The sequence below is a fragment of the Stenella coeruleoalba genome (genome assembly GCF_951394435.1).
Source record: "Stenella coeruleoalba genome assembly, chromosome: 12".
In the NCBI taxonomy this organism is placed as follows: Eukaryota; Metazoa; Chordata; class Mammalia; order Artiodactyla; family Delphinidae; genus Stenella; species Stenella coeruleoalba.
The window spans coordinates 88,519,475-88,542,966 of record NC_137158.1 but is presented as its reverse complement, the minus strand read 5'-3'; the positions used below and the strand labels follow the sequence as shown (position 1 = coordinate 88,542,966).

General features: G+C 42.1%; 1 protein-coding gene across 9 annotated transcripts in view; it reads right to left on the bottom strand.

The window, feature by feature from the left end:
• AFDN (afadin, adherens junction formation factor) overlaps window positions 1-23,492 on the bottom strand; it is a 138,235-nt gene that overhangs the window by 100,370 nt on the left and 14,373 nt on the right. The window contains exon 1 of one of the 9 annotated variants that reach the window (XM_079939699.1): window positions 4,827-5,868. The exons of the other annotated variants lie outside the window; for them this stretch is intronic. The gene's annotated coding sequence lies outside the window, so the exon portion shown is untranslated. Of the gene's footprint in view, window positions 1-4,826; window positions 5,869-23,492 lie in introns of those variants that run through there. 9 annotated transcript variants of the gene reach the window in all.

Genomic DNA, 23,492 nt, shown 5'->3' with positions numbered 1-23,492 from the left:
CAGCTGGGCAAGAACAAAGGAAAGCATCTAGAACTAGATGGAGGCAAGCCTGGAGACAGCCCCCCGTATCCTTGGTCACCCTCATCAAAGTCCCTCACGTACAGATTACTACCCTTTATAGGTACAAAGAAAACTACAAATATTAACCCTCCATTATTGATGTGGTTCAGCTACTGATCTTACATAAAATGTTGAGATAAAAGATTTTTTTTTAAATAGAGTAAACCCAAGGTTACAGATACAGGTCTCCAGCAAGCAACAGCTGTCTACAGAGAAGTAATAATATTTCTATTGATGTTTTTAAAGAAAAAATTCTCCAGGTCTGTCGAGCCTAAATAAAGTAGCCAATAAAAACGACCTTTGATTTGATTTCATTCGCACTAAATAAGTATTAATAAATAACTATTAATTAGTTTGCCTGGTGACCTTGACATCACACAGAACATGTGAGTAGAGTCGTCACTGGGGTGGTCCCTTAATGAATGAACACATTAGCGTTCTGTTCGATCATTCAGCTAATTTCGGCTGGTGTGAGTAAGTCCACAGAATTTTATCAAACCTGAGAAGACTGCTAAAATCAAGCTCCTGAACCTAAAAACTGGGCATGTAGTGCCCAAACTAACACACAGTAATAACTAGCTAATATATATGAGGGTCCACCACGTGCCAGGTACTGACGGTTCAGCATTTAATTCCCCAAACTAAGGGTTAGGTACTACCATCAGCCCCACTGCACAGGGGAGAAAAGAAAAAGGAGGTCCAGAGAGGCTAAGCACATGAGCTACAATCACACAGCCACCAAGTGGCGGGCTGCAGGCACCAGAGGAGCCCCAGAAGGAACAAGTGGACAGCTGAGTAACTGAGAGCGAAGGTTCAGAGGGGCTGGAGACCTGGACAGCACGTGCTCAGCTGCAGGTGCCCTCATGGCCCCCACTCCCCACAGAGCCCAGCCCGGCGCAGGGGGACACCCGGGGGAGGCACAGCAGGGCACAGGAGAGCAGGCACCCCTGAGGGAGTCTTCATCACCCACGTGAGCTCGGATGCCCTCAACTATAAAGTGGAGGCGCCAGCAGTGCCTGGGCCCCTTCCTAAGGTGACTTCCTCTTGGCCTCTCCAGAGACGGCAGCTCTTCCGAGATGAGGAGCTTTCATTCACAGTCCAGGTCCTCCCTCGGTCTCCAATGCTTCACACATAAAAATCAAAACACATTTGAGTCAAAACTTCCAGCAACAATGTCTGATGCCTCCAGCTATGGTTGTCTGTTCTCACCTGATCAGAACTCTGAAAAACAAAACTTTACACTTGCAATCAGTAGCCAGCTGGAATTCTGATGCTGCTGCAGCCAACACGGCCGTAATTTTATAAAGGCAAACATTTCCCTAAAAAAGACTCCTCCCCTCCTTAGTGCTGGTTACACCTATCACCCAAGATAAAACAGCATTTAAAATAAAAGCACTAGGACGTCCCTGGTGGCGCAGTGGTTAAGAATCCACCTGCCAATGCAGGGGACACGGGTTCAATCCCTGGTCTAGGAAGATCCCACATGCCACGGAGCAACTAAGCCCGTGAGCCACAACTACTGAGCCCGCGAGCCACAACTACTGAGCCTGCGAGCCACAACTACTGAGGCTGCGAGCCACAACTACTGAGCCCGCGAGCCAGAACTACTGAAGCCCGCACACCTAGAGCCCGTGACCCACAACTACTGAGCCTACATGCCACAACAACTGAAACCCGGGCACCTAGAGCCCATGCTCCGCAACAGGAGAAGCCACCGCCATGAGAAGCCCGCGCACTGCAACAAAGAGTAGCCCCCGCTCGCCGCAACTACAGAAAGCCCTCATGCAGCAACGAAGACGCAACGCGGCTAAGAATAAATAAATCAATAAAAGACTTGACCTTAAAAAAAAAAATCTTTAAAATAAAAGCACTGCTGCAGGGCCTCCCTTATCTGGGTGAAGTGCTGCCTGCTGGCAGCGAGTTTTCAGGGAGAAACTTCTGTCTGGAGCTGGCGGGACAGTAACCAAGCCCCTCTCGTCACCTGCGTACTGCATATCCACCACAACAGCTCAGTGCAGAGGGAAGGAAAAGACAATATAACCATCACTTGGTTCCTTTCCTTGACTTACTTTTCCTGACAGGAAAACACCTTTCTTTTTTTCCTGAAGGTATATACTCACCTTTACATAAAGTGAGAAACACGATCACTGACGAATTCTACAACAGAAATGCAACACTGCTTGGGGCTGTGTTAACCACTCTGAAACAAAAGCATTTTCATGTTTATCAGAAAGAATGCAACAGACAAAAAAAAGAGAGAGAGAAGGCTTCTTATGGAATTACACACTAAAGAGTCAAAGCAAGGAACCACGAGTTAAAGATGGAGACTTGCTTTGCAATATTTTATCAATATCTCATTAGTGAATGAAACTGATAACCAATCGGCCTTCTTATCCAAACGAGCAGAAACTCACCACAGCAACCCCCAATCTCCTCTGGCTCAAGCTGATCAGAACGACTTGCTCTAAAGCTTAAACAGGGCAACCAGGCTCCACTCACGTTTCTTCTCCTCACTTTCAGCAGTTATTTGAAATCCACGTCTTAGCCTGTAGCACAACAATGCTACCTGCAAACAGGTAATCAGCTTCCCAACCCCCATGGAGGGCACAGCCACTGACAGGACCACCACTTTATCACACACACACACACACACACACACACACCACTACATAAACCATCAACAGCACAACCGCCATCTGACTCACGTTGTTAAAAACAGAAGTAACATTTCAATGTCAACAGGTTAGGTAGAGAATGGAAGAAATACTTGAATATGGGTTTCTGCAATCTTACTTGTATAAACACTATCTTTTAAACTTGTATGAACTATTTTTTAAACCAGTACTTCAAGAATACTTTTTAAAATTATATGCATTTCATTACCTAAAACTTTTGCAAGACAAATACTCCTGAAAGCTTAAAAGAACTATCTGGAAAGTACCTTCACCCACTTCTGCCCATGGCAATCATTTCTGTTTCATCACCCGGCCTCCGCAGGGCTCCGTCACTCTGTGTGACATAAACTGGCCTACAGGCACACCTCACTGTACTGCACTTCACAGATGCTGCGGTTTTTACAAATTGAAGATCTAAGGCAACCCTGCGCTGTCAGATGATGAATGGTTAGCAATTTTTAGCAATAAACTCTTTTTTAATGAAGGTATGTACATTGTTTTTTCAGACATAATGCTACTGTGCACTTAACAGACTACAGGATCATGTAAACATAACTTGCATATGCAACCGGAAACCAACACAAATCCGTGTGCCTCGCTTTACTGTGGCATCTGGAACGGAACACACCGTGTCTGCAGCGAGCCTGAGTCGTCATCTGAGAGCAGCTGCTCTGACCCAGCAATCCTCACCCAGCAACAGTTTATACCTGCACACGTCTAACTGGTCTTTATAATAAAATGACTCCAATACATCTTTCTGTCTGAAAATAAAGGCAGAATCTCTAACACATCACAATGCACACCTGTTGGATGCGAGCCAACTACTGTTCTCCTAACATCTTGAGGCTAGGTTACCAAAGCTGAGGAAGACCAAGTTCACTGAAAATGGGAAAAAGTCATCTTTCAGGATAAAAGTTCTCTGGACTAAAAAACTGATCGAAAACACACACGTCCCACAGAGAGAACACACGCAGATCGCCCCTTTAATGAACTCTAGCAAAAATCCATCCAGTATCCAACCATGTCAACATTATAAATAAGACAATTCTCTGCCAGAAAACACAGGCTGCCATGAAAACCAATCGGCCAACGTTTTTTTTTTTTAAAGGCCACAGTAATCACTGCCAACATCATCTACTTAACACCTGCCCGCTCACAACACAGAACGACGAGCCATGAAGTCTGCCGGCTCCCAGGCAAGTTCCATCTGTGCTTCCCTGTGAGCCTCCATCGGACCCGGAACTCTACCCGCCCTCAGTCAGCATCATAACGGGATCAAAAGGTCAATGTCTTCCCCACGGTCCTCTTAGAATTTTTAATCTGTATCTGAATACCTACCACACAACATACATTGGGGAAGCGAAAGATATGACGACTTGAAGAACACATTAAACCCACATGAGCGAAGAGCAATAATCACAAATGTGATTAAAGACCATCTTTATTTCTACTGTAACCTTTAAGTACTGCACTTGTACAAATGTAAAGTGCAGCACAGAGGTAAACGAAACAGCCCTCAAAGCCACCTCTCTAGGCGGGGGTCTACCCAACTTTGCCATGGATCCTTCGGCAGTCTGGCGAAGCCTATGCAACTCTTCTCAGAATAAAAATGATAAATGGGGCTTCCCTGGTGGCGCAGTGATTGAGAGTCCGCCTGCCGATGCAGGGGACGGGTTCGTGCCCCGGTCTGGGAGGATCCCACATGCCGCGGAGCGGCTGGGCCCGTGAGCCATGGCCGCTGAGCCTGCGCGTCCGGAGCCTGTGCTCCGCAACGGGAGAGGCCACGACAGTGAAGGGCCCACGTACCGAAAAAAAAAAATGTTAAATGCATAAAATAAAATACAAAGGATTGCAAAGTGAACAATTACATTAAAATACAATTATTAAAATATTTTTAAAACCTGTGACATAGTAATATGAGTATTCTTTATTAACATTAAATAAGGCCTAGATTTTATTTTATGCATTTAAAATTTTAGAACTCCAATTTTGAAGTAGATATGAGATTAAACTCATAAATGAAGAAAATGCTAAATTTCAGTTAGAGGCTAATAAAATTTACTGAAAATTAAGATGTACTTATTTTCTCACCCACGTTGAAAGATCCCATGGGATGTATTCATAGACCTCAAGTTAAGAACGCCGTGGAACATCTCCAGTGATAACAAACGCACCATCCAGCCAAGCAACGGATGCTTTCTTTGTGCAGCTCGACAGCTAGAAAGTACCGCCTTATACAAAAGCAAGATTCATCTCATGTCGCTTTGCCAACTGCTTAACTTTGCCTGTTGGTATCATTGAGACCTGTGTTCAAACCGTGGTTTATGAATGATCATTCTTTTCCATTCACTGATGACGTGAAGCAGGGCAGAGTAGATTTCCCAGGCACCATGCGCTCTGGGCTAGGAGACTTCAGCTCCAGGCGCGGTCCTGTGCACGCCCTGGGCTCCTAGGAAAAAGGCAGTTCTTTCTTACTACCGGTCACGGTAAATGGGTTTAGATGGAGAAAAGGGCTTCTGACGTTTTGGGCTGGATTGATTCCTTGCTGTGGGAGCTGTGCTGTGCTCTGCGGGCTGCCTAGAACATCCCTGGCCTCTATCTACCGGATGCCAGCAGCACCCACCCAGCTGTGACAACCAAAATTGCCTCCAGATACCTGCACAGACTCCCCAGGGGATAAAACTGTCCCGGTGGGGACCCATGACTCAGAATAAGCCTGGAACCTCTTCAACATCGCATTCTAATTCCCATTCAACCAAGTCTTCTCCTACCTGGGACATAATCTCAGATCCACTTACTATTGTGTTCACTTCTCTCCTGAACACATTCATGTTCTAGCCTCTGAGCCTCAAATAGTTTCCAGACTTGATCACAGAACTCCAGGTGTGTCTAACCAGCTGCAAATATACTGCTAATGCTAATATCATACCTGTAATTAATGCAATTTAAGATGACATTAGCTTGTTGGAGAGCACCTAATACTGCTGTTTCACAGGAGGTTCCAGTAAAATGACAAGTCTTGAGTCACTGCCCCATTAGTCCACCCAGGAACCTTTCTCCAGCTTGGCACTAATTTGTTAAGCAACAGCCTTTGGGTAAAACTAATCACCCGGTTCCTAATTCATCTCACTGCACTTAGATCCAGCCCTTAAACAGAAGAACAGGATGAAAGACACTGTTGAATTCCTTGATTAAAGTCCAGACACATCATGACTAATGCATTTCCTTGATCTACAAATCTGGCAGCCCTACTCTCTCTCTCTCACTCAGGCATACACACAAAGTGACATCACTGTATCCACTGAGTCAGGCTGGTTCCTGTGAATGGGATTACATAGCTTTCCAACCCCAAGATTCAGCTTCCTTTTCAGTCCTACCACAATCACAGAGAGCATTTCTATGAATAGTTTAAGTTCATCTCTACAGTGTTAGTGTAAATAGTTTACACATTGCTTTTAAAACTTGTGTAATAAATAAATATCCTCATGGAAACCCACACTTTAAAAATTATAGATGTCATCATAAGCCAATTTAAGAAATGTTAATAAACTTTTCTACGTAAAAATAAACTTGATGGGACTTCCCTGGTGGCACAGTGGTTAAGAATCCGCCTGCCAATGCAGGGGACATGGGTTCAAGCCCTGGTCCAGGAAGATTCCCACATGCCGTGGAGCAACTAAGCCCGTGCACCACAACTACTGAGCTTGCGCTCTAGAGCCCGCGAGCCACAACTACTGAAGCCCGCGCACCTAGAGCCCACGCTCTGCAACAAGAGAAGCCACTGCAATGAGAAGCCTGCGCACCACAACAAAGAGTAGCCCCTGCTCACCGCACCTAGAGAAAGCCCACACGCAGCAACGAAGACCCAACGCAGCCAAAAATAAAAATGAATTTTAAAAAAACCCAACAACTTGAATTTAGCAAAAAAAAAAAAAGGCACACAATAAGTGAAGTCCAAAGACCAGTGACACACTGGGGAAAAAGCATTTCGAACTGACATGACAGAAAGAAATATAATGTAGTATATAAAAAGTCTCTAAAATTTGAGAAGAAAAACATAAATAACCCATTTTAAAATGGGTAAAAAAAGCCTCAACAGTTACTTCACAAAGAAATGAATATGACTCAAGTATAAAAAAGGGTGAACCACCTCATTAATGATAAAACTTCAATACTTTAAAATAAGATAACAAGGGCTTCCCTGGTGGCGCAGTGGTTGAGAGTCCGCCTGCTGATGGAGGGGACACAGGTTCGTGCCTCGGTCCGGGAGGATCCCACATGCCGCGGAGCGGCTGGGCCCGTGAGCCATGGCCGCTGAGCCTGCGCATCCGGAGCCTGTGCTCCGCAACGGGAGAGGCCACGACAGTGAGAGGCCCGCGTACCGCAAAAAAAAAAAAAAAAGATAATAAGATGCCGTTTCTCAATCAAATTGGTAAAAATCTGAAAGTTTGACAACATCCTCTATTAGTGGGGCTGGCAAAACAAGGTACACCAAGGAGCAGAACTGTGGCAATATTTGGCTAAATGAGATACACATGTACCTTTTGACACAGCAATTCTACTTTTGTGGATCTATTCCAAAGATACACTAGCAAAGTTATTCACTGTAGCACCATTTATAACAGCAAAAGTTTGGAAATGCTGCAGCAAGGTATGCTGGTTGAATAAACTCTGGTCCTTTCATATAATGGAATAAAATGCTGCCACTACAAGAAATGAGGAAACTCTTCACCCTGTGACATGGCACGGATCACGAGTACACAGTTAAGTGAAAAAAGCAAGGAACAAAACAGTGTATATGGTAAGCATCTTTTATGTGAAAGGGCAAGAAACACATACACCCCTGATCATATCTGCACAAAGAAACCTTCCCTAAAGTGGATAAACCAAAATGTAATAAAAGATGGAAGCAAAGCCTTTCTAAATCCACTTTATTATACAGCTTCAACTCTGGACCCATTTAATTATTTTAAAAATTAAAACTTAAACGAAAAGTAAACACTAAAAATTTAAAACAAACAGAAATTAACATCTAACTATATATGAAGTTGGTCACATTGCCATATAGAAAAAAGACTCATTTTCAAGTGACCTTAGAAAAGTGTTTTGACTTTACATTCCTAGTAGACTCTATTCTAAGGATAATTATTTTGCGAAAAAATATTAATCTTTATTCAGAAGCCCTATTGTTAATAATAATATTAGTACCATTATGCCTAATACAAGAACTACATGATAGAATGAAGCAAACAAGTACTGTGTTAATATAGTTACAAACACACAATTTTCAATGTAAGAGAAAAGAGACTTTTAAAAATCAAAGTAATTACATATAAACCCAGTAGGGCCAAATCTGAACTGGAAACATCAGTAGAAACTCATGGATTTTTTTTCCCCACAGAAAAGTATCTTCTAGCTCTTACCACTGAAATGGTCACGAAGCAAAAGACAAGCTGTAGAAATAAGCACCTCTGGCACCTAGACCGTTGTCTCTAAATACTACTCTCCACTAAAAGGAACCCAGGCTCCCTGGAGAAATGGTTTAATCCAGGTATAGGTCACAAAATGGACAAGATGAGTTTGGGACACCTTGTTATGCCAGAAAACAAGGAAGTTCTCAAAAAAAACTTCTCAAAAAAAAAAAACCCTCTAGCCAAACAAAAGGTGCACCTGGCCAAATCCGGACAATTTGAATACCGGCAAGAAGAATGGCTGCAACTCACAGAGACACAGAATCCATGAAAATCCTCAAGTTTATAATGACAGTAAACAGAAATGAGAAAACCCAAACAAAACCAAAATCACTGTTACCACTGGAGGCGACAAGGGCACCAACTCCTCAGTCGGAAAATAAGCAGTTAAAGTCAAAGAATTAATAATTCCTTTTGCTTTCCTGTAGCTTAAAGGAGGAAGATGTGCTTCTGTTTTTTAAAGAATTCCCGCCAATAAATGTGAAAGAAATGACAGAATTCCGATCGCGATTTTTTAACCTTTACTTGATTTAGGCGAAGACTGGCACTGGCAGAGCCAAGGACGGGAAGGCTGAGGGGACCCGGCACTGAGGGTGCAGAGGCGCAGGCTGGCCCAGCTCCTCCGCCGCTACCAGCACGGGGCCCGGGACACACACAGCACGGCTTACGAGGCCCTGCTGGATACCGTCACGGCTTTGAAGCTACAGAAACAAGTCACACTCCACCGCCCACCCTTGGAGAAAAGAAAGGGCCCGTCCAGAACAGGGACGTCCTACAGGAAAAATGAGCACTTTTTCTCAGCAAGTCTGACGTGAAATAAAAATGGGGGTGGGAGGGGGGTTAGAATGCTCTAGGTTAAAAGAAACATAAGAGAACTAAATATAACGTGTGGACCCTGTTTGGATCCTGATTCAAATAAATTAACTGTAAAAACACATGCTCGAGGGAGACAGGGAAATCTGAGTGTCGTCTAGATACTAGAAAAGAAGGAATTATGGTTAATTTTGTTGATGGAGCTACCGTATTTACGGTTAAGTTGTTTTGAGATACACACTGAAGTAGAGGGGAAATAACGTTAGTTTTTAGGATTAGCTCTAAAACACTTCAGCTAAAAACAACAACAGAAAATAATGAACTAAGAATGACAAAATTTTGAAAATTCTGAAGTCTGGGGGGTGGATATAAGTGAGTTGTATCTATGTTTGAAATTTTTCCTACGAAAAATATGAAAATAAGTTGTAAGTACAAACTAAATAGTATTAAATATAAACCTGTTTTCATAAAAAGAGACTCTGGGAAAAAATCCGAAGCAATTTGATACCGCAGACAGGTAAGGAATTAACACCAGAGGCCAAACATCTTTCGCTCACACTGAGCAGCCAGTGTGTGGTGGAAAGAAGGTGAGGCAGAGCCTCAGGAATGGCCAGACAGCGGTTAAAAGTCCCAGTGCTTTCACCTAAGGCGCTTGCAGCTCTGGGTAAGACATCTGAGTCTCTCATTTCCTACCTATAAAATGGAGAAGCCACTGTTTATTTCACAGGGTTTTGTGATTACTGTGTTATTTATGGCATAAAACACACCTGCCACAAAAAAGGCACTAAATGATAAATGTCATTTCCCATCTACAAGTTCTCAAGTGTTCATATACTTACATGAGAACTAGTTTGCAAGGTATATAATCCTATCTCTAGCAAAAAAAAAAAAAAAAAATATATATATATATATACACACACACACACACACATACAAATATACACACAAAGGCAAAAAACTGAGCACATATTAAAAGTCTATATGCATGTATATGAAAAATACAAAATACTAAGCTTTGCAGAAAAAACCACACTGTACAACATTCATAGTTCTATTTCTGAAATTCACTGTCCAAAAGTTATCAATCATTTCCAATGCTCTAACTGACTGTAACCAAATCAACACATATAAAATGCTGAAATGTCTTCTTGTTCACAGAAAATAACCATGTCCCTGAACTCAACCTCAATATTACAATATCCAAAAGAAAATCCAGAAAGATGAATGAGGAAATTGTCTTTTAAAACCTGCTTCTTATATCTGCACTGAGTCTTAAGTATGTGAAATATTAAAAGGAAGTTTCTAAATTTGAACAAGGGTCGTGCACCACACAAATTATATACAGAAACTGGTAGACTATCATTGACTGTATTTACAGTAACTTTCATATCAAAGTAAATACTCAAACTATAACAACTGATTCAAAGAAGCTTCCTATAATCAAAATGCTTCCATCTGAATCCTTTTAATATACTAAAAATTGAATTCATAGTACTCAACCTATTTTGATTAAAAAAAAAACTCAAGCAACTTACCTAAATTAAAAACATGTTCAAGTCTCTACTGCAGTATATACTGCATGAGTAAAAAATACATTTTGAAACACAGGCAGTTTTTTGAGTCCTTCCATTTCTTAAGGCCTGTCATATCTTACATATAAGACACTTTAAAGGGGGTTGGAGCAAGGTAGAAAGAACAGATTAGAAACAAAATAATTTTTGGATAGAGGGTGCAAAAGCAGTGACATGAACATTACTGCCTTCTAGTTGGGATTTTATAAAGAAAACAAAAGACTTTGTTTTGGTACAAGCGTCTGACATTCTCTCCCCTGCTACGATGAGGGACCCTGAACTGCATATCTGGTGCCAACCAGTACCTCCAGACTGTACTTCCTGTTTCACTCTTCATTATCAAATGACCACAGGAGATTGGAATGTCGCTTGGTACCGGGTAAGAGAAAAACAAAAAGGTAACCTGCATAAACCAGTGCAGAGACTTTGGAAAGGAAGCATATTGTTTACAAGTACTTTTTATTTTTTTAATTTTTTTTATACAGCAGGTTCTCATCAGTTATCCATTTTATACATATAAGTGTATATATGTCAATCCCAATCTCCCAATTCATCCCACCAACACCACTTTCCCCCCTTTGTCTCCAAACATTTGTTCTCTACATCTGTGTCTCTATTTCTGCCCTGCGAACCGGTTCACCTGTACCATTCTTCTAGGTTCCACATATATGCGTTAATATATATTTGTTTTTCTCTTTCTGACTTACTTCACTCTGTATGACAGTCTCTAGAACCAACCATGTCTCTACAAATGACCCAATTTCATTCCTCTTTATGGCTGAGTATTATTCCATTGTATATATGTACCACATCTTCTTTACCCATTTGTCTGTCGATGGGCATTTAGGTTGCCTCCATGTCCTGGCTATTGTAAATACTGCTGCAGTGAACATTGGGATGCGTGTGTCTTTTTTGAATTATGGTTTTCTATGGGTATATGCCCAGTAGTGAGATTGCTGGGTTATATGGTAATTCTATGTTTAGTTTTTTACGGAACCTCCATACTGTTCTCCATAGTGGCTGTATCAATTTACATTCCCACCAACAGTGCAAGATGGTTCCTTTTTCTCCACACCCTCTCCAGCATTTGTTGCTTGTAGATTTTCTGATGATGCCCATTCTAACTGGTGTGAGGTGATACCTCACTGTAGTTTTGATTTGCATTTCTCTACTAATTAGTGATGTTGAGCAGCTTTTCATGTGCTTCTTGGCCATCTGTATGTCTTCTTTGGAGAAATGTCTATTTAGGACTTCTGCCCATTTTTCGATTGGGTTGTTTGTTTCCTTAATATTGAGCTGCATGAGCTGTTTATATATTTTGGAGACTAATCCTTTGTCTGTTGATTCGTTTGCAAACATTTTCTCCCATTCTGAGGGTTATCTTTTCGTCTTGTTTGTAGTTTCCTTTGCTGTGCAAAAGCTTTTAAGTTTCATTAGGTCCCATTTCTTTATTTTTGTTTTTATTTCCATTACTCTAGGAGGTGGATCCAAAAAAATCTTGCTGTGATTTATGTCACAGAGTGTTCTTCCTATGTTTTCCTCTAAGAGTTTTATAGTGTTCGGTCTTACATTTAGGTCTCTGGTCCATTTTGAGTTTATTTTTGAATGGTGTTACGGAGTGTGCTAATTTCATTCTTTTACATGTAGCTGTCCAGTTTTCCCAGCACCGCTTATTGAAGAGATTGTCTTTTCTCCATTGTATATCCTTGCCTCCTTTGTCATAGATTAGTTGACCATAGGTGCGTGGGTTTATCTCTGGGCTTTCTATCCTGTTCCATTGATCTATATTTCTGTTTTTGTGCCAGCACCATATTGTTTTGATTACTGTAGCTTTGTAGTAGAGTCTGAAGTCAGGGAGTCTGATTCCTCCAGCTCTGTTTTTTTCCCCTAAGACTGCTTTGGCTATTCGGGGTCTTTTGTGTCTCCATAAAAATTTTAAGATTTCTTGTTCTAGTTCTGTGAAAAATGCCATTGGTAATTTGATAGGGACTGCACTGAATCTGTAGGTTGCTTTGGGTAGTAGAGTCATTTTCGCAATATTGATTCTTCCAATCCAAGAACATGGTATATCTCTCCATCTGTTGGTATCATCTTTAATTTCTTTCATCAGTGTCTTACACTTTTCTGCATACAGGTCTTTTGTCTCCCTAGGTAGGTTTATTCCTAGGTATTTTATTCTTTTTGTTGCAATGGTAAATGGGAGTGTTTCCTTAAGTTCTCTTTCATATTTTTCATCATTAGTATATAGGAATGCAAGAGATTTCTGCACATTAATTTTGTATCCTGCAACTTTACCAAATTCATTGATTAGCTCTAGTAGTTTTCTGGTGGCATCTTTAGGATTCTCTACGTATAGTATCATGTCATCTGCAAACAGTGACAGTTTTACTTCTTCTTTTCCAATTTGTATTCCTTTTATTTCTTTTTCTTCTCTGATGGCCATGGCTAGGAGTTCCAAAACTATGTTGGATAACAGTGGTGAGAGTGGACATCCTTGACTTGTTCTTGATCTTAAAGGAAATGCCTTCAGTTTTTCACCATTGAGAAGGGTGTTTGCTGTGGTCTGTCATATATGGCCTTTATTATGTTGAGGTAGGTTCCCTCTGTGCCCACTTTCCGGAGAGTTTTTAATCATAAATGGGGTGCTGAATTTTGTCAAAAGCTTTTTCTGCATCTATTGAGATGATCATATGGTTTTTATTCTTCAGTTTGTTAATATGGTGTATCACATTGATTGATTTGCGTATATTGAAGAATCCTTGCATCCCTGGGATAAATCCCACTTGATCGTGGTGTATGATCCTTTTAATGTGTTGTTGGATTCTGTTTGCTAGTATTTTGTTGAGGATTTTTGCATCTATATTCATCAGTGATGTTGGTCCGTAATTTTCTTCTTTTGTAGTATCTTTGGTTTTGGTATCAGGGTGATGGTGGCCTCACAGAATGAGTTTGGAAGTGTTCCTTCTCTGCAATTTTTTGGAAAAGTCTGAGAAGGATGGGTGTTAGCTCTTCTCTAAACGTTTGACAGAATTCATCCGTGAAGCCATCTGGTTCTGGACTTTTGTTTGTTGGAAGATTTTTAATCACAGTTTCAATTTCATTACTTGTGATTGGTCTGTTCACATTTTCCATTTCTTCCTGGTTCAGTCTCAGAAGGTTATACCTTTCTGAGAATTTGTCCATTTCTTCCAGGTTGTCCATTTTATTGGCACAGAGTTGCTTGTAGCAGTCTCTTAGGATGCTTTTTATTTCTGCAGTGTCTGTTGTAACTTTTCCTTTTTCATTTCTTTCTTTCTTTTTTTTTTTTTTGCAGTACACGGGCCTCCCACCGCTGCGGCCCCTCCCATTGCGGAGCACAGGCTCCGGAAGCACAGGCCCAGCGGCCATGGCTCACGGGCCCAGCCACTCCGCGGCATGTGGGATCTTCCCGGACCGGGGCATGAACCCGTGTCCCCTGCATCGGCAGGTGGACTCCCAACCACTGCGCCACCAGGGAAGCCCTCCTTTTTCATTTCTAATTTTATTGATTTGAGTCCTCTCCCTGTTTTTCTTGATGAGTCTGGCTAATGCTTTATCAATTTTGTTTATCTTCTCAAAGAACCAACTTTCAGTCATTGATCTTTGCTACTGTTTTCTTTGCTTCTGTTTCATTTATTTCTGCTCTGATCTTTATGATTTCTTTACTAAGAAATGGGTTTGGTTTGTTCTTCTTTCTCTAGTTCCTTTATGTGTAAGGCTAGATTGTTTATTTGAGATCTCTCTTGTTTCTTGAGGTAGGCTTGGATTGCTATAAACTTCCCTCTTAGAACTGCTTTTGCTGCATCCCATAGGTTTTGGATCGCTGTGTTTTCATTGTTATTTGTCTCTAGATATTTTCTGATTTCCTCTTTGACTTCTTCAGTGATCTCTTGGTTATTTAGTAACGTATTGTTTAGCCTCCATGTGTTTGTGTTTCTTATGTGTTTTTCCCTGTAATTGATTTCTAATCTCATAGCGTTGTGGTCAGAACACATGCTTGATGTGATTTCAATTTTCTTAAATTTACTGACATTTGATCTGTGACCCAAGATGTGATCTATCCTGGAGAATGTTCCATGTGCACTTGAGAAGAAAATGTAGTCTGCTGTTTTTGGATGGAATGTCCTATAAATATCAATTAAATCTATCTGGTCTATTGTGTCATTTAAAGCTTGTGTTTCCTTATTAATTTTCTGTTTGGATGATCTGTCCATTGGTGTAAGTCAGGTGTTAAAGTCCCCCACTATTACTGTGTTACTGTCAATTTCCTCTTTTACAGCTGTTAGCAGTTGCCTTATGTATTGAGATGCTCCTCTGTTGGGTGCATATTTACTTATAATTGTTATGTCTTCTTCTTGGATTGATCCCTTGATCATTATGTAGTGTCCTTCCTTGTCTCTTGTAACATTCTTTATTTTAAAGTCTATTTTATCTGATATGAGTATAGCTACTCCAGCTTTCTTTTGATTTCCATTTGCATGGAATATCTTCTTCCATCCCCTCACTTTCAGTCTGTATGTGTCCCTAGGTCTGAAGTGGGTGTCTTGTAGACAGCATATATATGGGTCTTGTTTTTGTATCCATTCAGCGAGCCTGTGTCTTTTGGTTGGAGCATTTAATCCATTCACGTTTAAGGTAACTATCAATATGTTTGTTCCTATTATCATTTTCTCAATTGTTTTGGATTTGTTTTTGTAGGTCCTTTTCTTCTCTTGTGTTTCCCACTTAGAGAAGTTCCTTTAGCATTTGTTGTAGAGCTGGTTTGGTGGTGATGAATTCTCTTAGCTTTTGCTTGTCTGTAAAGCTTTTGATTTCTCCATCAAATCTAAATCCTTGTTGCATGAAGTAATCTTGGTTGTAGGTTCTTCCCTTTCATCACTTTAAATATGTCATGCCACTCCCTTCTGGCTTGTAGAGCTTCTGCTGAGAAATCAGCTGTTAACCTTATGGGAGTTCCCTTATATGTTATTTGTCGTTTTTCCCGTGCTGCTTCCAATAATTTTTCTTTGTCTTTAATTTTTGCCAGTTTGATTACTATGTGTCTTGGCATGTTTCTCCTTGGGTTTATCCTGTATGAGACTTGCTGCACTTCCTGGACTTGGGTGGCTATTTCCTTTCCCATGTTAGGGAAGTTTTCGACTATAATCTCTTCAAACATTTTCTCGGGTTCTTTCTCTCTCTCTTCTCCTTCTGGGACCCCTATAATGCGAACACTGTTGCGTTCAATGTTGTCCCAGAGGTCTCTCAGGCTGTCTTCATTTCTTTTCATTCTTTTTTCTTCATTCTGTTCCCCAGCAGTGAATTCCACCATTCTTTCTTCCAGGTCACTTATCCGTTCATCTGCCTCAGTTATTCTGCTATTGATTCCTTCTAGCGTATTTTTCATTTCAGTTATTGTATTGTTCATCTCCGTTTGTTCTTTAATTCTTCTAGGTCTTTGTTAAACATTTCTTGCATCTTCTCCATCTTTGCCTCCATTCTTTTTCTGAGGTCTTGGATCATCTTCACTACCATTATTCTGAATTCTTTTTCTGGAACGTTGCCTATCTCCAGTTCATTTAGTTGTTTTTCTGGGGTTTTATCTTGTTCCTACATCTGGTACATAGCCCTCTGCCTTTTCATCTCGTCTATCTTCCTCTGAATGTGGTTTTAGTTCCACAGGCTGCAGGATTGCAGTTCTTCTTGCGTCTGCTGTCTGCCCTCTGGTAGATGAGGCTATCTAAGCGGCTTGTGCAAGTTTCCTGGTGGGAGGGGCTGGTGGTGGGTAGAGCTGGGTGTTTCCCTGGTGGGCGCAGCTCAGTAAAACTTTAATCCACTTGTCTGCTGATGGGTGGGGCTGTGTTCCCTCCCTGTTGGTTGTTTGGCCTGAGGCAACCCAACACTGCAGCCTACCTGGGCTCTGTGGTGGGGCTAATGGCGACTCTGGGAGGGCTCACGCCAAGGAGTACTTCCCAGAATTTCTGCTGCCAGTGTCCTTGTCCTCACGGTGAGCCAGAGCCACCCTATGCCTCTGCAGGAAATCCCCCAACACTAGCAGGCAGGTCCGGTTCAGTCTCCTATGGGGTCACTGCTCCTTCCCCTGGGTCCCGATGCACACACTACTTTGCGTGTGCCCTCCAAGAGTGGAGTCTCTGTTTCCCCCAGTCCTGTCAAAGTCCTGCAATCAAATCCCACTAGCCTTCAACGTCTGATTCTCTGGGAATTCCTCCTGTTGCCGGACCCCCAGGTTGGGAAGCCTGATGTGGGGCTCAGAACCTTCACTCTAGTGGGTGGACTTCTGTGGTGTAAGTGTTCTCCAGTCTGTGAGTCACCCACCCAGCAGTTATGGGATTTGATTTTATTGTGATTGCGCCCCTCCTAACGTCTCTTTGTGGCTTCTCCTTTGTCTTTGGATGTGGGGTATCTTTTTTGGGGAGTTCCAGTGTCTTCCTGTCGATGACTGTTCAGCAGTTAGTTGTGATTCCGGTGCTCTCGCAAGAGGGAGTGAGCGCACGTCCTTCTACTCCGCCATCTTGAACCAACCTCTGAACTCCTGCTGAAGGCAAAGTCTAGGAGGACTTCTAACAGCACTAATCTAGCAAAGACATTTAGAAGGCAAAGTGACACTGATGAGAAGAGCTCACTGTTCAACTGAGGAGTTTTCTTAACATAATTGCAAACGAGAATTTTCATGAAAAGAAGCAATCACTGAAGCAGATTCTCACTCTGCTCACCAAAATAACACTTCCAACTTCTATTCCAGAACTGTCCACACTGAAAATAAACATTCCAAGTATGTGGGATGGTTAACTATAACACACATATATGAATAAACTAAACAGTACATTCTGGGATAGATTCTTCAGATAATTAATGGACTACGTTGTAGGCATGAACTCAAAGACAAAGATACAGAGAGATGAGAAAAAAGTGTGAGCTTCTGTAAATGGAAGCCTCAAAAACCACTGATTCTATTTTTATATATAAAGTTATACTGTATCTTTTGAAGAAGGTATTACCACTTCTAGACAAAATCAGAAACAGTAACAAATAAGAGTTTTTTTCAATCTAAGATATGGAATACAGAATCAACCTAAAACATACAATGGGGCCCCACAAATAACCTCAACTGATACAAGGCCAGGCAAACAGACCTGAGTTTCCGTCCTGAGATGAACAAGGAGGACAGTCTGCTGGAGCAAAGAAAGCAAAACACGGAAAGGAAGAAAAATCCAGGTAATAATGATGACAGAACCATACAAACAGAAGAGCGCCTGACTCACGTAGGTATGCACCCTAAGAGTCTCCTTGGTTCAGAAGTAGCGACCTTGAACTAAGTGCTTTCTTTACATCACCTACTTCAACCCTAACAGCAGCCCTATGAGGTGGGTGCCATTATCTCCCTGTCTTACAGATCCTCACGTGAGCCTTAGAAAAACGAAGGCACTTGACCATGATCACACCGCTAACACCAATGGGCCAGAATTCTTACTCAGGAAAATCTCAAACCAGAGGCCATACTTCTAAGCACCATGTGAAGCTATCTCTGACCTTGTTGTATAAAAGAAGGCTGTAACCCTCCCCACTTCCAGCCACATGCAGACTAAGCAATCCCACTACACGACAGAGAACACAAGTGTGTCAGCATTTTCTGACACACAATGAGTTTATAAAGAGACGTCCAAAAGGGAAGGCCAGAAAAACCAGCACTGAAGCACTGGGCTATAATGGGGGTGGAGGGGCGGGGGAGTCCCATATTGCAAAGAAATTCTAATTAGACTAAATACCTGAATGTACAAAGTTCAACTGTAAAACGTTCAGAATAGAACATGGAGCATATTCATCAAACAAGAGGGAAGAGGTCTAACAGAAGTTTAAGGAGAAGACCGATGAACCCAACTACATTTTAAAGCTTTTAAGTCTACGTGATAAGACATTATAAACAATAAAAAACCATAAACAAAAATATATTGGCAAATATATAATGTACAAAAGATGAGTATTCAGGATTTATGAAGGTTTCCTACAAATCAAGTAGAAAAATACAAACAGCTCACTGAAAAAGATAAGGACAAAATATATATAAATAGGTAATTCAAAGAGAAAATCAGAACGACCATAGACGTAAGAAAACATGTTCACTCACGGAAATCAGGTTAATGTAAGTAATAATTATTATTTCATATATTCCAGCTTACAAAAACATCTGAATATACTGAGGACGTGAGGAATTCTGAGGTCTGAAATGTCAACTGGTGTAACCATCTCAAAGACCATCTCAAAGACCAATTTGGCAGAACCTGGTAAATTAGAAACTGTGTATGGCCTCTGACCGAGAAATTACACCTCTAGATATCCTCCTAAACACTGTCATTAGCACAGAAGGAAACACGGACAAGGGTGTTCTGTAAATCCTCCTTTGTAACACGGGACAGCTATGAACAACCTGATCGTCCCTAGACAGGAGCAGAGATAATGGACAGAGGAATACTACACAACAGTTCAAACACACAAACTATTCTCTACCGTCTTCAGGTCAGTAGTTATCTCTGGAGGTCGAAAGGGAGAAGGAACTATAACTACTAAGTCCTTGAATTTTCTGAGCCTCATTCAACTGAAAGAGATGTAGGTAATAATAATAATACATCCCTTGTTGATTCGGGAATTAAATGGAGGGACAGGTTGGCTGTGCATCTAAACCACTGCTCGGCGTGTAATATGTCAGAGGCGTGGCCGCGACAGTCACTCATACAGGAGATGGGCCGGGAGGAGCGCGGGACCCCCCAAAGCGCTACCCCCACGGCAGAGGACCCCCCAGGATGCCAACTGTGGTAGAACCATGAACCTCCTAGCCAGAGCTCTTCAGGACAAGGGTTCCCTACAATTTTCCAGTGATAATTCTCCAGGAATGGAAATGGAAGAAAAGGGAAGGAACTGTCTAGAAGGAGGACAAAATAAAAACCATCACCACAGGTCAGATTTCCAAAGCTGGGACACCAGCCAGTTCAAAGGTAAAGCTCACTTCACAGTAACGTTTTTACGCTGTATTAAAAATGTAAATATTCAGTAACACGGGAATAACAATCTATAATAAACGTTTCAAAAAGAAATGAAAACTGTAATTTAGTAACCGAAAAAGACTCAGAACAGACCTTAAGCCTAGGGGGTAGAACATTTTTATCTCCAGTTAAATCATCACCATCATCACCCCCTCCTCCTCTTCTTGTCCCCGAACTCTAGGCGATGGGGGAAGAATAACAAACAAAACCGTCTCTGTTCTCACGGAACTTAGAATCGAACAGGAGGAGATCACAACAATGACAGATGGTGATACAAGAATTAAGTAAGGCAGAGGGACCAAAAGTCACTGGGGGATGTAAGTGGAAGGGGGACTTGAACAAAAGCTGAGCTGTAGGGAAGGAACATTCCCAGCAGAGAAAACGAGAGCAAGACCCCAAGCAGAAGCCTGGTGGGCACATCTGAGAAACGGCGAGACCACTGCTGCTAGAGCAGAATGGGACGGGAAAATGCAGCATTAGACCTTCTCAGAAAACAGCATCGTGCTGGGCTTTGGAGGCTGAGCTACACTCTGAGTAACAGTAAAGCCACTTGAGAGCCTGAACAGAAAACTGTATTATTAACTTAAGGTTTAGAAGTGCATCTCTGCATGGGAAACAGACTGTGAGGGGGGCAAAGGTAGACAGCGGGAGGGAAAAAAAAAAGCAAGAGGTTACTGGAGCAGCCCAGGCGAGGGAGGAGGCCCTCCTGGACTGGGCCAGCAGCAGGCAGCGGGGATGCCGAGGACAGGCGAGACGATGATGATGCCTGGAAGGCAGAGCAGCCAGGTTCTGCCGCGGCTGATGGAACGGGAGGTCTGCGAGCTGGAACGGGGGCAAGGCTGGGGCGCAAGGTGAGAGCCAAGCGGAGGGCCAGCTGGTGCTCAGGCGGGGAGGCCGCAGGGGATGCAGGTGTGCGCGGAGTGGGGAGTCAGCACTGGGGCCGGACACGTCCCTTCTGGGCAGTGACCACCCTGCAGATACAAACTGGGCCGTGCCGGCACCTGAAGCCCTGAGAAGGAAAGAGCTCCTGTGGGGCAGAGGGGAGGTCACAGCCAGACCTGGGCGCTCCTCCCTGCGGCAAAGGAGAGCTGACCAGACCCGGAGGCCACGTGCAGATGGAGTTGGGCGGGGGGGGGAGGGGGGGCAAGTCAGAGGGGCGCGAGGTGGTGACGCATCCGGCGGTTTGAAGGTCACTGGTTTGGGTGAGGTCGAGGGTTGAGCGACTTAGGGTGAAAAGCAATGACAAAGTTCTAAAATTTAACTTTCATCTTTAAAATCAGGCAATTTAAACTGATAGCAAAGTACAGCTGTACTTCATGGTTTTCTTCTTTTATAGGTGGCTGTTCACATCAACCAAATAACCAAACCAGCAAAATAATCATGTAATTACTGACTGTCTTAACAAGGCAGAATCGCTCGGCAGAGTTAAACAACATTTGGTACACACACACACACACACACACACACACACACACGCAGTTCTAATGATGACTTTTACAATGAGCGATTCCCCTGAAAATGCCATTTACTAGGTATCCAATACGCTACCTCTCCCCCAAATCACATAGAAGATTCTAAAAGATAACACCAGGAAACAAAACCACCTGTTTTTTTTAATGCTAATCATCATTTTTTAACATATTAATTTCTTTACTGTGATATTTATAGAAATAACATAAATTGAAAAAATACATACCATATCACTAAAACAAATCAAATCAATGAGAAGTTTTAAGTAGTCAGATAACCTTAACTATTTACAACTAACAATAAAGCTAATTTCTGCAAAGCTCGTGACTTAGCTTTGAACTTCTAAAGTTCATATTTTGGTTTTTGGAAAAGGTTTTAAGTTCATTTGCTGCTAAAAAGGAAGAACATACCCCTAAAGTTCATTCTGAGAATCTTCTCAATGCAGAAATAAATAAAATCGTTAAAGTAAAATTAATTTAGCATTTTATAGTTATATTGTAAACTAGGGACACAAAGCAAAACTCCAAACTAGTTCAACATTTAAAGACCTTAGAAACAAACCTATCTATGTGTAAGCCTCCTTCTGATACTATAAAGTCTGGTGGTGGAGAGTTTAATAGAGTTGAGCCTGATCTAAGAAAAAAAGGCTGTCCACGCGCTTACAAAATATGGTAATTACTAAATGTAAAAGGAAAGAGATAGAAGCTCTCAGCTGTAACTCAAGCTAAGACAGCTACAATTTTAAAAACAGGTGCTCCCTTGATCTTTTAGCTACTTTTCAAGTACATAAAAACAAAGAAAGAAATGAGCAGTAAAATACATTCACTTACGGATATAAAATTAGAAGACCAAAATGACTAAGTAAAAAAAATGTTTTTAATACAGGGTAAAACATCAATATGCATTTGTACAAATTGAAAAGATTAAAACAAACATCGCCACAGAAAAAGGGATACTTCACCTAAAAAGTATAATGGCCAGTGACTTCGTGAAAGACGCTCCACCTGAACAATGAACAAGGAAATGTGAAGTTTGAAACCGATGACCTTTTAACTGTCAGACTGAAAAACTGGTTCTCAATATACAGCGTTAGGTAAAGGGTCATACCCACAACCGTGGGGGTATGAACTGCAACAGCCTTTTAAGGTAAGAATTTGGCAAAGTCTATCAAAATGTTCTGTGATGTAAATTCTGCTTCTGGAAATCTATTTTATAGAAATACGACTACAGAAAGAGATGTTAGCAAAATGTTCACAGGAGCATTACCGAAACACTGTATTGCAGAGCGTGAATAGTATGACTAGTACGCGGAATATTAATTACATAGCTATCAAAAATTAAGAGAATTTTATATAGGTGTTATAAAGGTGTCTATAGCTTCCTTTTGAGTAAAAATAAGTCAGTTACTACTCACCTAAAAGTCTTACTTAATTTTAATTCTTCAACAGCCACTATCGCAAGGAGGTTCTGCTCCTGGGGCCAGTCAGACACTGAACCGTCAACAAAATGTAACCACAGAAGGTTCTAACTAGAGATCACAGCTCTAGGTAAAAAGCAGCGGCGTTTTTCTGGAAAGAATCTATCCTTTCTTACGATGTGCTGTCAAGTCGTTAGTCTCTGCAACGAGCTACGCGTGTTTCGGAAATTCCCTAATTCCTAGCGAAAAAGCACACGCCAGGCCCCCGTCTTCTTGCAGAGACCCCACAGCAACTCCGAGACACGCGCGGCGCAGGAGAGGAGGAGAGAAGGCGGCACAGGGGAAGCGGCCACCAGGACACCAGCCCTCCCACGAACCACCGCCCCGCGGTTCCCATGACCCAGCAACACCAGCAACATGTGCCCGTATCCACGCAAGCGCGCCGTCTACGGTCAATGTCTTAAGTAAATGTGCTGTGTCAGCTCCGCTCCACACCAACCTGCCCGCTAGACCTCAGGATAATGGTCCCATACTTAATTACAGGTCTTTTCTGAATTACAGAAATAAGGAGGGCTTCCCTGGTGGTGCAGTGGTTGAGACTCCGCCTGCCAATGCAGGGGACACGGGTTCAAGCCCTGATCCAGGAAGATCCCACATGCCGCGGAGCAGCTAAGCCCGTGCGCCACAACTACTGAGCTTGCGCTCTAGAGCCCGCGAGCCACAACTACTGAGCCCGCACGCCTAGAGCCCGTGCTCCGCTACAAGAGAAGCCACCGCAATGAGAAGCCGGCCCACCGCAACGAAGAGCAGCCCCCGCTCACCGCAACTAGAGAAAGCCCGCACGCAGCTATGGAGACCCAACGCAGCCAAAAATAAATAAGTAAAATAAATAAATAAAATTTATTAAAAAGAGACGTTTCTACATGTTAAAAAAAATTAAGTAGAGGATAGAGTCCAAC